Source organism: Protopterus annectens, chromosome 1.part1 (assembly GCF_019279795.1).
Source record: "Protopterus annectens isolate FY-2018-M chromosome 1.part1, PAN1.0, whole genome shotgun sequence".
Lineage (NCBI taxonomy): Eukaryota > Metazoa > Chordata > Ceratodontiformes > Protopteridae > Protopterus > Protopterus annectens.
The window spans coordinates 1,354,525,625-1,354,538,191 of record NC_056726.1 but is presented as its reverse complement, the minus strand read 5'-3'; the positions used below and the strand labels follow the sequence as shown (position 1 = coordinate 1,354,538,191).

Sequence of the window (12,567 nt, the reverse complement as noted above, 5' to 3'; positions counted from 1 at the left end):
GTGAAGTGGGATGATGGGAGATATTTTCCAGATAGAGGGGAAAATACCTTCGATTAAGGATCTATTTATCAGAATAGAGATGGGGTAGGCAATAGTTTTGGCAGATATTTTCAAGAATTCAGCAGGAAGCTTGTCAGAAGAAGGAGTAGATGGTTTTAGTTTTTGGAGCAATAATAAGCTATAGGAGGTAGGTATGGGTTGAAGGTGAAAGGAAGGAGGGTGATTTAGGGAATGTGAGAGTAGCTTAGAGGTGTCAGGAGAGAGATGACTGGCTAGAGTTTGAATAGTATTAGTAAAGAATAAGTTAAAGTTGTTAGCTGTTTGTATGAGATTCTCTGGGTTGCCGTCCTGTGGGTTAGGTGTGATAGACTGACCATGGGATAAGAGATTATTGATGCTGGTCCAGAATTTTTTGGGGTCCTTTTTGGTGGTTTGTTGTAATTGAAGGTAATAGTTCCTTTTGTCTAGAAGGATAGCTTTTTTAGTACTGTTTCTAAGTTCTTTGAAGTTTTGGTGGTCAGTTACATTTTTAGTGGTATGCCATTTAAACCACAATTTATCTCAGAGGATAACTTTTTGCTTGGTGTTATTGTTTAGCCAGGGTGCTGCTTTAGCTTTGGTTCTGATGGTGTGACTTGGGACATAATGATCCAGGATAGATAAGAATGTGGAATTAAAATATTCTACAGCTTCATTAAGTGGGAGATTTTGATAGTCTTACGTTGGTTCTATGCTTAGTAACATAAATAAGTGAATGGTCACTTAGGTTTGTTGAGGAGTATTTGTAAGGACCCAGTCTAAGATGGATTCTTTATTGCTGGTTTTATTAGTTCTGGTAGGACTATTTATTAGTTGTGTAAAGCCATGAAGGTTAATATGGGAGGTAGGGTTTGAAGTATTGCAGGAAAGCCAGTCAATATTGAAATCACCTAGGACTATTGTTTCTTGGGGGAGGGAGTTTGCAAGTGAGCTGAGGATACATTCTAGTGTATTGATGTTGTTACCTGGGGGAAGGTAGATAAATGTAATGTATAAGGATTTTGTACTGTTGATTTGAAGTTTAGAGCCAAGAATTTCAGCATGATTATCAGGGATAAGAGTATGATCTAAAATACTAATTTGCAAATGTGCTTTATAGAGAATTGCAACACCTCCACCCTTTTTTAAAGTACGATCTAGTCCAAGAATATTATAACCAGGTGGGGTGATTTCATTGTCCTTGATGGTTGGCTTTAGCCATGTTTCGGTTAGACATATGATATCAAATTGTTGGGTTTCTAGAAGGGCATGAACTTGAGTGGTTTTATTACAAATACTCTGTATGTTCAGATGAGCAATATAGAGAGAGTTTGAAGATTTAGTGGGTGAAGTGGAAGTAGAATTGTTTATTGCGGTGCTTAGAATTGGTATGATGTGGCCCTGGGTTAGGATTGATATCTCCATCCATCAATAAGTGAAGGAGTCTATAGTCTTTTGAGTGGAGAAGTTTTTGAAAGGAGTCTAGGAGTTTCCGAGATTTTGGTTTGCTTAAAAACTTTAAATGTTCTAGTCTGTGGTATTTAGCTAGAAGGTATTTGGGTTGAATAGTCTGGTTAAAGGTAGGAGTCACAGATGACATAGGTGAAGAGGTATGTTTGGGTAAATAAGGAAGAGTGGAGTAGAGTGAGTATTCATAAAAGGTTAAGAGGTAGGTAGCGATGAGGCAGGAGGTAAATAAAATGAAGATAAGTAGTTTTAGTTTCGAGGGGATAGATGTTCACATTTTTGAGGAGTGGAGGTTTGTTGGAGGTAAAAGTTTAGGTTATAGCAGTGGTAAAGGAGGAGTCTTTGTTGAAGTGAGGAGGTAGGATGAAGGTAAAGTTAATTAGTGGGTGTGTTAGGAATTATAACTATTTAGGTGATTGGATGATAGGTATGGATGTGATTGGGTGGTTAAGATATGGGTGTGGTCATGAGTGCTATTTACGTAGGAGCACTGGGGGTGGGTGAGATTTGGGGGTAGGGTAGGGGAGCGGAGTGAGCCAGAAGGGCGAACTGTGCGGGTAGAGACAAAAGAGTGTAGAAGCAAGGAAGACAATCAGAAAAGTGAGAGTGAACAGCAGGTGAGTGAGGAGTTAGAGAATGTAGAAGTAATTAACCAGGGGAATGTAGGGTGCTTCTACGCAAGATTAATTTATCAGGGTAGTGTAAGGTACAAATGCAAATAAGAAAAGTAGGATTGAGTTAGTTAACACTGTTAAGAGGGTAGGAAGATGTAGATAATGACAGAGTGGCGATGAGGCTAGAGAAAAGACAAAAAAGAGTGAAGTGAGATAGGAGGTTAAGTAATGAGGCCTTTGTGGTAGAGATACTGAGCAGTAGGGGTAAGGTGCCACCTAGTGGCCAGGAAATAGGTTGCTACAGATCCTTTGTATTGGAGGGGGTAGGCTACAGGCCAGGGGAGGTAGGGAGATGTAAGACACCCAGGTAAGTAGAGCACGTCAAGGAGTAAATTAGGTGGAAACTTCAGGAGAGAGAAGAAGTTTAGTAGGTTATAGGCTGCTGGCTAAGGGAGACTTGGCTGGTATAACAGGCTCTTTAGCTATAAGTAATGGTAAAAAGTCAGGTATTGTTGACAGTACATACGTTCTCTGATTTTAAAAAGGCTGGCTCTCAGGGAGCAGGTGGTATTTTCAGAGTCCACGCTAGTTTCCAGAGACAATCCAAGGGGGGTTTGCAAGTTTGTAGGTTCTGAAGGCACAGGTTCACAAGGTACATGCAAGCTCCCAGAAAGAAACGCACAGCAGCCAGTTAGACAGTTAGGGGGAAAAAGATGGATTGCAGAGATCAATGAAAGAAATAGACTGAAGGTCAATAAAACCAAAAAAAAAGTCAAAAGTTTGATAAAATGAAAACAGTAAGAGTGTCTACAGATCTCCGTGCAATATAACAGAAGTAAACAGGATATATTACTGTGCAGCTAAAATTCTACCACGAGAACACAAGGTATTAATGGAAAGGAAGGGGAGAAATTGAATGGAAGTATTAAAATAGAGAAAAACTATAGAGCAGTTAAGACAAGAAGTGTCACTGTTAGAGGAGTATAAAAAGAGGGAACACAAAATACTTAGATAAATGTGATAAAAGCAATGTGCAATATTATAATGGATCAGGATCCATCGTGCACTACTGCAAATAATAAATTAACAATATCAGCAAAGGCAAAAAAACTTAGAAGATACACAAATAAATATAAAGGAAAAGTACAAAATAAGCTATTTACTGATAACCCCAAAATATTTTATAGAGAACTGGCAAACAAGGCAAAAGGAATTGAAAGACCACCAAAAATAGATACATTTTAGAGAAGTATTTATGAAGATCCTGTGGAACATAAAGATGCTAAATGGATAGAAGTACAAGAAGTTCAAAGGTACATGATATGAAATGGGATGAAGTAACAACCAGAAAGATTGAGATAGAGTTAAGAAAAGCCTCCAACTGGAAAACCCCAGGCCCAGATACAGTACCTAACTTCTAGTTAAAAGTATTAAAATCTCTGCACAAAGATTTAGTCATGAGTAAGAATATTTTTATGTGCAGCCTGAACAGACACTGTGCAGCCTGGTAAACAACAGGAAAAATAATGTTTCTACTTGAGAGTGAACCTCCAATGTATCCCAAAAAGTATAGGCCAATAACTTGCTTTTTGACTACGTATAAACTACATACCTGAACTGATGCCAACAGAGTTTAGTCATTTAGAAGAAAACTCAATCATGGCAATGTAACAAAAGGGAAATTTAAGAAAGTCATATAGAACAAAAGATCATCTGTTGCTAAATAGAGTCATAATGGAGAACTGTAAAAAATGGGAAGAATCTTAAGCATGGCATGGACTGACTACAAAAAAAGAATTTGATAGTATCCCACATTCACGGATAAAAGAATCTTTAAAATGTGTAAGATGCACCCTACACTGATCAATTACATTACAGTGACCATGAAAAAGTGGCAGACCACTCTGCAATTAACCCATGACAAAGGACAAATTATTACTCCATGGATAAAAATTCAAAGGGAGATAATCCAGGGTGACTCCCCGTCACCGCTGCTATTCTGTCTTGCCCATAACCCTTTAAGCTGTCTACTTAACAGATTAGGCCATGGCTATAGTTTGGCTCCTAGAAAAAACAAAGTGTAAAGACCTGTCCTCTTCTCTTTGTCGATGATTTAAAACTGTACAGCCCATCAGACAAGGAACTGAAAGCACAACTGCAAGTAGTCAAAACTTTTTCAAATGATATAAGAACGTCATCTGGCCTCGATAAATGTGCAAAAGCAACCTTAACAGCAGGAAAACTGCAGCACCAAGAAAACAGTTTGGCACAAGAATGTGATATAAAAGAACTTGAGCAAGAGGAAGTGTATAAATATTTGGGAATTGATGAAGGATCACCAAAACATGAACAAATGTGAATAAAACTTAGTAAGGAAAGTTTTAGAAGACTTAAATAATCCTAAAACAGCACTGACATCTAGGAACAAAATTCAAGCTATAAACCAATTTGCTCTTCCTGTCCTGACATACAGTTTTGGGGTGATTAATCTGCCCAACACATTTTGGGGCCAGTCAAACTGGAAAACAAGGATGCTTCATGCTCACCAAATGATTTATAAAAAAAAATAAGCGTATACCAAGATTATAGTTATATATTCCTCATTCCAAACGAGGTATGGGCCTCCTTGAAATTGGATTACATTTATATATCTGCATTTATGGGAATGCACACATCTGTTGACTTGACAAGACCCAAACGTAGTGAAAGTTTTGAAATGGAAGGAGAATAAATCTAAGATGACTTCCCTGCTTAGTCTAGCGGAAGCAAATCTGCATCAAGCAGGAATGGAAATCAAACCAGAAGCAAATAAAAAATCAGGCAGCAACTGAATGTGCCAAAAAAAAAAAAAACAAAAGAAAGAATATAAGGTAAAGGGTCAGATGAGAAGGCAAGAAATGTGGAAAATGCATGAATACAGCTGCAAGCGTAGAAAACTTCTGAAAGAACCAGGAATTAAGAAGAGGCGAATTCAAACCAAAAGATAAAAGGTTAATACTGGCGGCCCAAGATAGTGGACTACGTGGGATCACCCATTACCAACAGTTTAAAAGATAGATGCGAGAAAAACAGATGAAGTGTCTATGAAAAGACAAAAGTAGACCTGATCACAGAAATTGCTACACCCAGTGACTGTAGGGTCTTGCATAGAGAGAGACACGAAGTCATAAAATATCAAGATTTGCAGGCAGAAACTAGAACAATGTGGAAGATATCCATCCAGACAGTTCCAATAGTAGGAGCAACTGGTCTTGTAAAAAAAAAAAAAAAAAAAAAAATATTCTACAATCGTATTTAGATACGTTACCAATACATGTAACCCAACTGCAGGAAGAGTCATTACTGGGCACACTGCAGGTGCTACAAACAGCACTCGTTTGAAATCAAAGATTGCAACAATACTAATTCCATGAACTTTAATCTTACATTGACTTAGGAATGGGGTCCATTCCCATCATGGCATTAGAAACCCAAAATACTTGGGAGAAATTAAAAAAAAAAAAAAAAGAGAGAGAGAGGAACCATGTGTGTTCTTTACTAGTTTATAGGAGATTACTATGCTATTAGCACTAGAATCTTTACAAGCCTAGCCATGTTAATCCTAGGTATGACCATTTGTTCTTTTTTGCATAGTTTAAAGAAAAAATATATGAACAAAGTATGTCTGTGATTAACACAGGCTGTCCATAAGGGACATGAGTAGGCCCCCCTGGGGATAATTTGTGGTCTCCCATCCAATTATCTAGGATGGGTATGAATAAGGTCAGTGAAAAACAGCAGTCCCTGGGAGACGCATCTGTCTCTAGTATGATTGGTTAATGTCACAAGCTAGTTTGAGATCCCGAGAGAGAGCAACTCTTGAGCTATTTGACTTGCGGATGTGCAGCATTTCCATTAGGGAAGATTGCACTATAGGCCAAGAGTCACATCTCAACATCCTATAAGATGCAGAGTAAAGTGACAGGGCTTTCAGCCTCTCCACGTAGGTCATGGTTTGGGAGTCCCTGTATTTTCCTAGTGATAAACCTTTGAGGTCTCTCCAGCTGCTGCAGGTGTCTGGTGAGGTACACGAAGAGTACACTGTATTGGTCTAACGAGAGTCAAGTACAGTAGAGTTATAGCATCCCTAGGACCTGGATGCTATACCCTTGCTTATGAGGTGTGCTACGTAGAAGGCTTTCCTTGGCAATGTTGAAATTTGGTGGTCAAAGTTCAGATTGCTATCAACACGTTTGCAAATCGAACACCACTGGGTTGGAACTTGGAGGGGTGGGGGGGTGCTGTCAATACTGTAATCTGTAGGGAATTCCATTTTGCCAAAGAAAATATAACACATTATTTTCTGCATTTAGTTTTACAACATAGCTTTGTTACCAATCATTTGTTTGTGTTAGCCCTTTTTGTAATATATTGACAATGTTGGAGGACTCAATGACTGCTCACAGTTTGCAATCACCAGCGAACTTGGTGAACCAAAGGCCATCTACTTTCGCTTGCACTTCTGAGAAACAGATGCCAAACAGTAAGGGGCCCAGTACAGACCCCTGTGGTACGCCACTGGTGATGGGTCCACTGGTGGAGGTGGAGTGACCAATTTTGACACTGCATGTTCTGTTGGGGAGCCAACTGGCTACCCATCTAGTAACCTAAGTGTTAATCACTATCTGAGTGAGTTTCTCAATGATACCAGAGTGGGGAACTGTCAAAAGCCATGCTAAGGATGAGATACGCTATGTGCACCATCTTAACTTCGCCCATGGCTTAATGTGACATTCTCAAAGAAGTCTACCGGGTTTAATAAGCATGACCTTCCCTTAACGACGCCAAACTGGGTTGGGTCCAGTGTTTGGAGGTCACCTATGTCCTTGTTGACAAGGTCTATAATTCTTTCCATGGCCTTGCAGATGAGGCTGGGTAGACTTACAGAGCTGTAGTTCTGAAGGTCAGTTAATGGCCCCCCTTTGTGCAGGGAGATTACTGTTGCTGTTCTCCATTCTGCAGAAAAACAGCCAGTTCTCAAGCTATGATTAAAGAGAACGCCAATTGGGTCCGCTAGGTCTGTTTTAGAAAAATCTGGGATATTATCTGGTCCTAATGAGGCCTTATTTTTGGCACTGGCGAGTGCAGAGACTACTTGTTCACTTGCGATACTAGGCAAAGAACTGGTGTCAAGTATGCTTTGGGATATGGTAGGTGGGGATGGGGTGGTGAAGTTTGCACTTAATCTGTCTGCTACCAGATTGGTGATATCTTCCTGTGTAGTAAGAGTAATCCCATCTACAACAGTTTGGCACATAGCTGGGCATTCCCTTTTAGATTTCGGATGTAGCTAAAGAATGTCTTATAAATTATCCTTGGCTGTGGATGCAATTTTAGCTTCATAATTTGCTTTACAAGACTTTACACGATTTCTGATTTTCCTGTTTAACCTTAGCAGTAAACTCTTCCTATGCAGTGTGATATCCCTCTTGGTTTGGGCAACAATTTCTTCCACATTACATAAGCTACTTACACTCCACCACGGTGGCTTGTTTTTCCAGGAAGACCTGGTTTTGATCCAGTCAGGTACAGCAAAGTTTGTACATTTGCTTAAGTGCTTGTACAGGGCATTTGCGTACACATCTACATAGTGATCACTGGTGTCTGTGATTGTGGGTGGTATGAAGCTTTTTGTACCATCATTTAGTACACTGTAGTTAGCTTTGGCGAAATGTTTTATAATTTTTGTTCCCATGAGGGTGTCCATTCCAGACGTTACATCAAACAAGACTGGTTTGTGGTCTGACCTAACCAGGGAGGGCATCATGTATGGGGAAGTACAGTGACACCCCCTCCCCCCCGATATGCAAGTACTATGTCCAGAACATCACCTCCTTATCTCATCGACTTCAACTGCACCTAGAAAGAACTTTGCTTGATTAGGATTTGTTTCAGCAGGTACCTCAGTTCTAAGGCCCAAAACTTTAACGTTTTCCCACAAAATTATAAGGCACATTTGGATCACAGTTTGCTGAGGTCAGACACCATGTTTCCCCTTGTCAACTCTGATGATGTTCCATGCCAAAGAAAATCAGATTAAAATGTTAAGACATCCATTGTATGAATCTACAAAGTTATCCAGCTAGTAAAAAAATATGCATTCAAAACAACCACTATTTCACTTGAACTGTCCCATAACACTTCCCTTGGATGGACACAAAATGATCAGTCTACCTACCTGGTTCTCTCCTGGATCACAAAAGAAAATCGCTACTGCAACACTCTGCATATTACATTTCCCTGATCTACCATCCCAAGATTACTCTGTCTCCCCATATTTATGAACACCTCCTAAACAAACGCACACCCCTATACACATCTTACATTAGGAGTGTTACTTTACTATACCAACCTATAACCTTGAAAAGAATGCAGCAACAGTCAAGTACTGTGGTATTCTTGGACTATATCACAACAAAGTATTTGTCTCTACTAAGAGCGACCAGTTAAACTAGCACAGTTCGGTACTTTGGATCTTGGGCTTGGCAACATACTGCAGTTTTGATGACAAATCTAACAGACCGTTTCAGACAATTCCTGCTTCCAAGTACGTTCATTTTTCACATCACACACACAAAAAGATGAAAAAATGTACATAACATGCAACTGTTTATTCTATGACAATGTAGCAGAGCTTCAAAGGGAAACTATCTGCAGTCAAAACACACACACATACTAACTAGCAAGGCTTAGACAAAGCTTCCTGGAAATTGATGTATCCCCATATTTGGTTTGGAACTCTCCAGAAAGCAACACAAATCTGCTTTAGAAAATGCCGGTTGGATATGAATTTAGATACTGGAGAAGTAGGGCAGCATTTCCTTGACTAACACAGAAAAGGGGGAGTGCTCAAAATGACTGTAATAAAAAGTCACCACTCCAGAGTTCAAGTGACTCTCCTTACAGATTTCAACAGCAGATAAATCCAGCAATCTGATGCCTTCTGAGACCAGTATTTTGAGATTCAGTAAATTCATTTTCACTTATTTTTGCCATTTTGTATTCTGTAATTTCTAGTCAAAATTCAAAGAGATTTTTAGCAACCATAAAATTAGTGAACAAGATATTTAGCTGTAAATGTCATTTAAAACATTTCATTTCCAGTGTACAACTGTATTTGTATATCTGATTTTGAAACTGTATATCTAACTTAATTAAATATTTTCATGGACTTTTGCTGGCTATTAACAGATTCAAGGGCAACTACACTAACCTAATGAACTTTCACTGCAGGCACCAAGCTTTTTCAGCCTAAACCTGCTCAGCTATAGTTAATAAAAAGGACTGCTAAAATTATGTCAGTATGGTTTCTGATGTACACTGCTGGCAACTAAGATGTCAGTATGGTTTGTTTTCATTTACATAAATATATAACTATTAAACTGTCACTTATAAGCAAAGATGTTTCTACTTTAAAAAATATATATTATTATATTTGGCTCAATTTTAATAGCTCACAATAATTTGTAATCTTGGGTGTGCCAGACTGGTCGGGTGGGGGGCAGGTTACCACAGCAGCAGAACGAGGTAGTGGCACTGAAAAATATTAGTAGAGACCCCTGGAAATTGCTGTGTGCGAGAATGGAACAGATTTAGCCAAGCACTATTAAGTAAGAGCACCAAGAAGGCACTGGTCTAACTATAAGTTTGGTGAATTCCTGGGAAGGCAGTGGTTACCCATCTGTAGTCAATGGAGCCTAACCGGCTGTCACTAAAGCTGATCATAGCCCAAGGCAGCAGTATTGATTTGCTGTATATTCTTAAGACCTCAATCATCTTCTTCTTTCGGCTGCTCCCATTAGGGGTCGCCACAGCAGATCAACTGTTTCCATTTCTTCCGGTCCTCTGCATCTTGCTCTGTCACACAAACCGTCTGCATGTCCTCTCTCACCACATCCATAAACCTTATCTTAGGCCTTCCTCTTTTCTTGTTACCTGGCAGCTTCATCCTTAGCATCTTTTTCCCAATATACTCTGCATCCCTCCTCAGCACATGTCCAAACCAACGTAATCTTGCCTCTCTGGCTTTGTCTCCAAACCTTCCAACCTGGGCTAACCCTCTAATATACTTATTCCTAATCCTGTCCATCCTCGTCACACCCAGTGCAAATCTTAACATCTTCAACTCTGCCACGTCAAGCTCTGACTCCTGCCTTTTTGTCAATGCCACTGTCTCCAACCCGTATAACATAGCTGGTCTCACTACCCTCTTGTAGACCTTCCTTTTCACTCTTACTGGTACTCGTCTGTCACAAATCACTCCTGACACTCTTCACCCACTCCATCCTGCCTGTTCTCTCTTCTTCACCTCTCTTCCACACTCACCATTACTCTGAACTGTTGATCCCAAGTACTTAAACTCATTCACCTTCGCCTCCTCTACTCCCTGCATCCTCACCATTCCTCTGTCCTCCCTCTCATTCACACACACATATTCTGTCTTAGTCCTGCTGACCTTCATTCCTCTGCTGACCTTCATTCCTCTTCTCTCTAGAGCATATCTCCACCTCTCCAGGGTCTCCTCCACCTGCTCCCTACTCTCACTACAGATCACAATGTCATCTGCAAACATCATAGTGCACGGGGACTCCTGTCTGATCTCGTCTGTCAACCTGTCCATCACCATTGACCTCAATGTTGTTACTAATTTAAATTTGAACTCTGCTATGTCACAAACTAAAACAGTAGAAATTCTTTGTTCTTGCTGTCCAGATCTAGCATGTACAATGGACTTAACATTGAGCTTACTGCTTCTAACCCCCAAGCAATCAGACACAACCCCCGAATAAAAAACACACACTTTTTTAAAGGCATTTGTTAACTGGGTAACCCCCCTGGACACCAGTGTGTCTCCTTTCAAGGGTGACTTGGGAGCCCTGTCTAGTTAACTGGCTTACTGAGAGTCACACAACAGACAAAAGAAGGTGAAAGAAATCAAACCATATACAATGCACTATTGAGAGCAACTCAATGGCATTTTCATTATATATATATATATATAAACTACTTCCATAATTAGACAAATTCTAAATTACAGACAACATGTAGTTACAAAGATGAGCAGCAGCACTGGAAATAATTTGGGAATTTGGAAAGGATTCAGCTGACAAATCCCGGAAGAAGTGATAACTAAGCATGCTCTCTTCAAACCTAAACTCACTCGGACCCTCAGCTAAAAAGCAAGACGCATTAACAAACGCTCTTAGTATTTTTAAAACAATGATACGTGAAAACATCTTAAAACAGCAAAATGAAATAAAACACCACTTAGGACTAAATTACAGAACATATCAGCACCTCTTCCAGAAAAATGTAAATCACATAACATATCAGTACCTCCTTCCAGAAAAATGCAAATGTATTGATAACGATAGTACAGGAAGTGTCAAATATCACTTTCTTTTCAGTTAAAGAATGGTCACATCCAAGAATAAAAGACGCGGCCTGCGATTCTAAAAGCTTAGCGCAGACATTCAGTGTCGATCAAAGTAAAGCCTCTTCAGTGAGCCCCCTCCCCCGCGACTCAGCAGTATTCTGAAAGACCAAATTAGGAGACTTGCTGTACTGCTATACTCATCATCTTGACGGAGATGCTTCAAACATGAATAGCAAAAAAAAAAAAACATAGCTTTACAACCAGCGACAATAAATGTCTTTTTGTGTGTAAAGACATGAAAAACACAAAAAGAATACCGATGCAAAAAGGATACTGAGCCGAGCTAAATTACTTATTCGCATTAACACTTACCGCGTTAGGATGGATCTCTATTAAATCTCGCAAGACTCGGTGCAGTTATGCACAAATCGTTCCTCAGCAAGCTTCTGCAAGATGCGCTGTCCAGTGCTAATATGCCGGCATTAAGAACTGATCCAAATTCAGAAACAATAAACACACCACTCAAAGATGCGCTGTTTTACATAGCGAGTACCCGCCCAACCCCGCGAATTTTATGCTGTGCCACTGTCTGGGCGGGGTCATGGGACTGTCGACCACATGACCAGAGACCTGGCCTTCATCCTTGAAAAATATGTAAGTGTTTAACCCGTTTACTACCGGAATTTCATAACGATATTACTTTATAAACATCTCGACTTTGTGGTGAATAGGAGCGGGTCAGTGCAATGGGACGTTTTTTCCTACCGTCCTAGGTGATGCTACATTCGATCCCTGGTCGTCCTTTAAATAAGGTAAAACAGAAAGCTATCGTTCTTCATGTCTTTTCTCAGTACTTTGGGGGCAAAAAGCATCTATGACTCAAGTAACAAGAAGCTGAAGATACAGTTTAGTAAAAATTTAACGGAAATGTTGCCAGTTACTTCATGCAATAATGCATGGAGAAAGCCGAAAACACAAATAGTGCGTAAACTCACGTAAAAAGAGCTTTAAAATAATCGTAACTTTCAACTTTACTCAAGAATTGGGGACAGA

At 39.7% G+C, this 12,567-nt stretch overlaps 1 protein-coding gene across 8 annotated transcripts in view; it reads right to left on the bottom strand.

Moving 5' to 3' along the window:
• The window catches only part of ME2 (malic enzyme 2), a 1,978,505-nt gene extending 1,966,389 nt beyond the window's left edge, over nt 1-12,116 (bottom strand). For 6 of the 8 annotated variants that reach the window (XM_044082071.1, XM_044082092.1, XM_044082073.1 and 3 more), the window contains exon 1: nt 11,887-12,116. The gene's annotated coding sequence lies outside the window, so the exon portion shown is untranslated. Of the gene's footprint in view, nt 1-11,474; nt 11,831-11,886 lie in introns of those variants that run through there. The other 2 variants (XM_044082078.1, XM_044082111.1) reach the window with 1 other exon arrangement.
• Nucleotides 12,117-12,567: the final 451 nt, after the last annotated feature.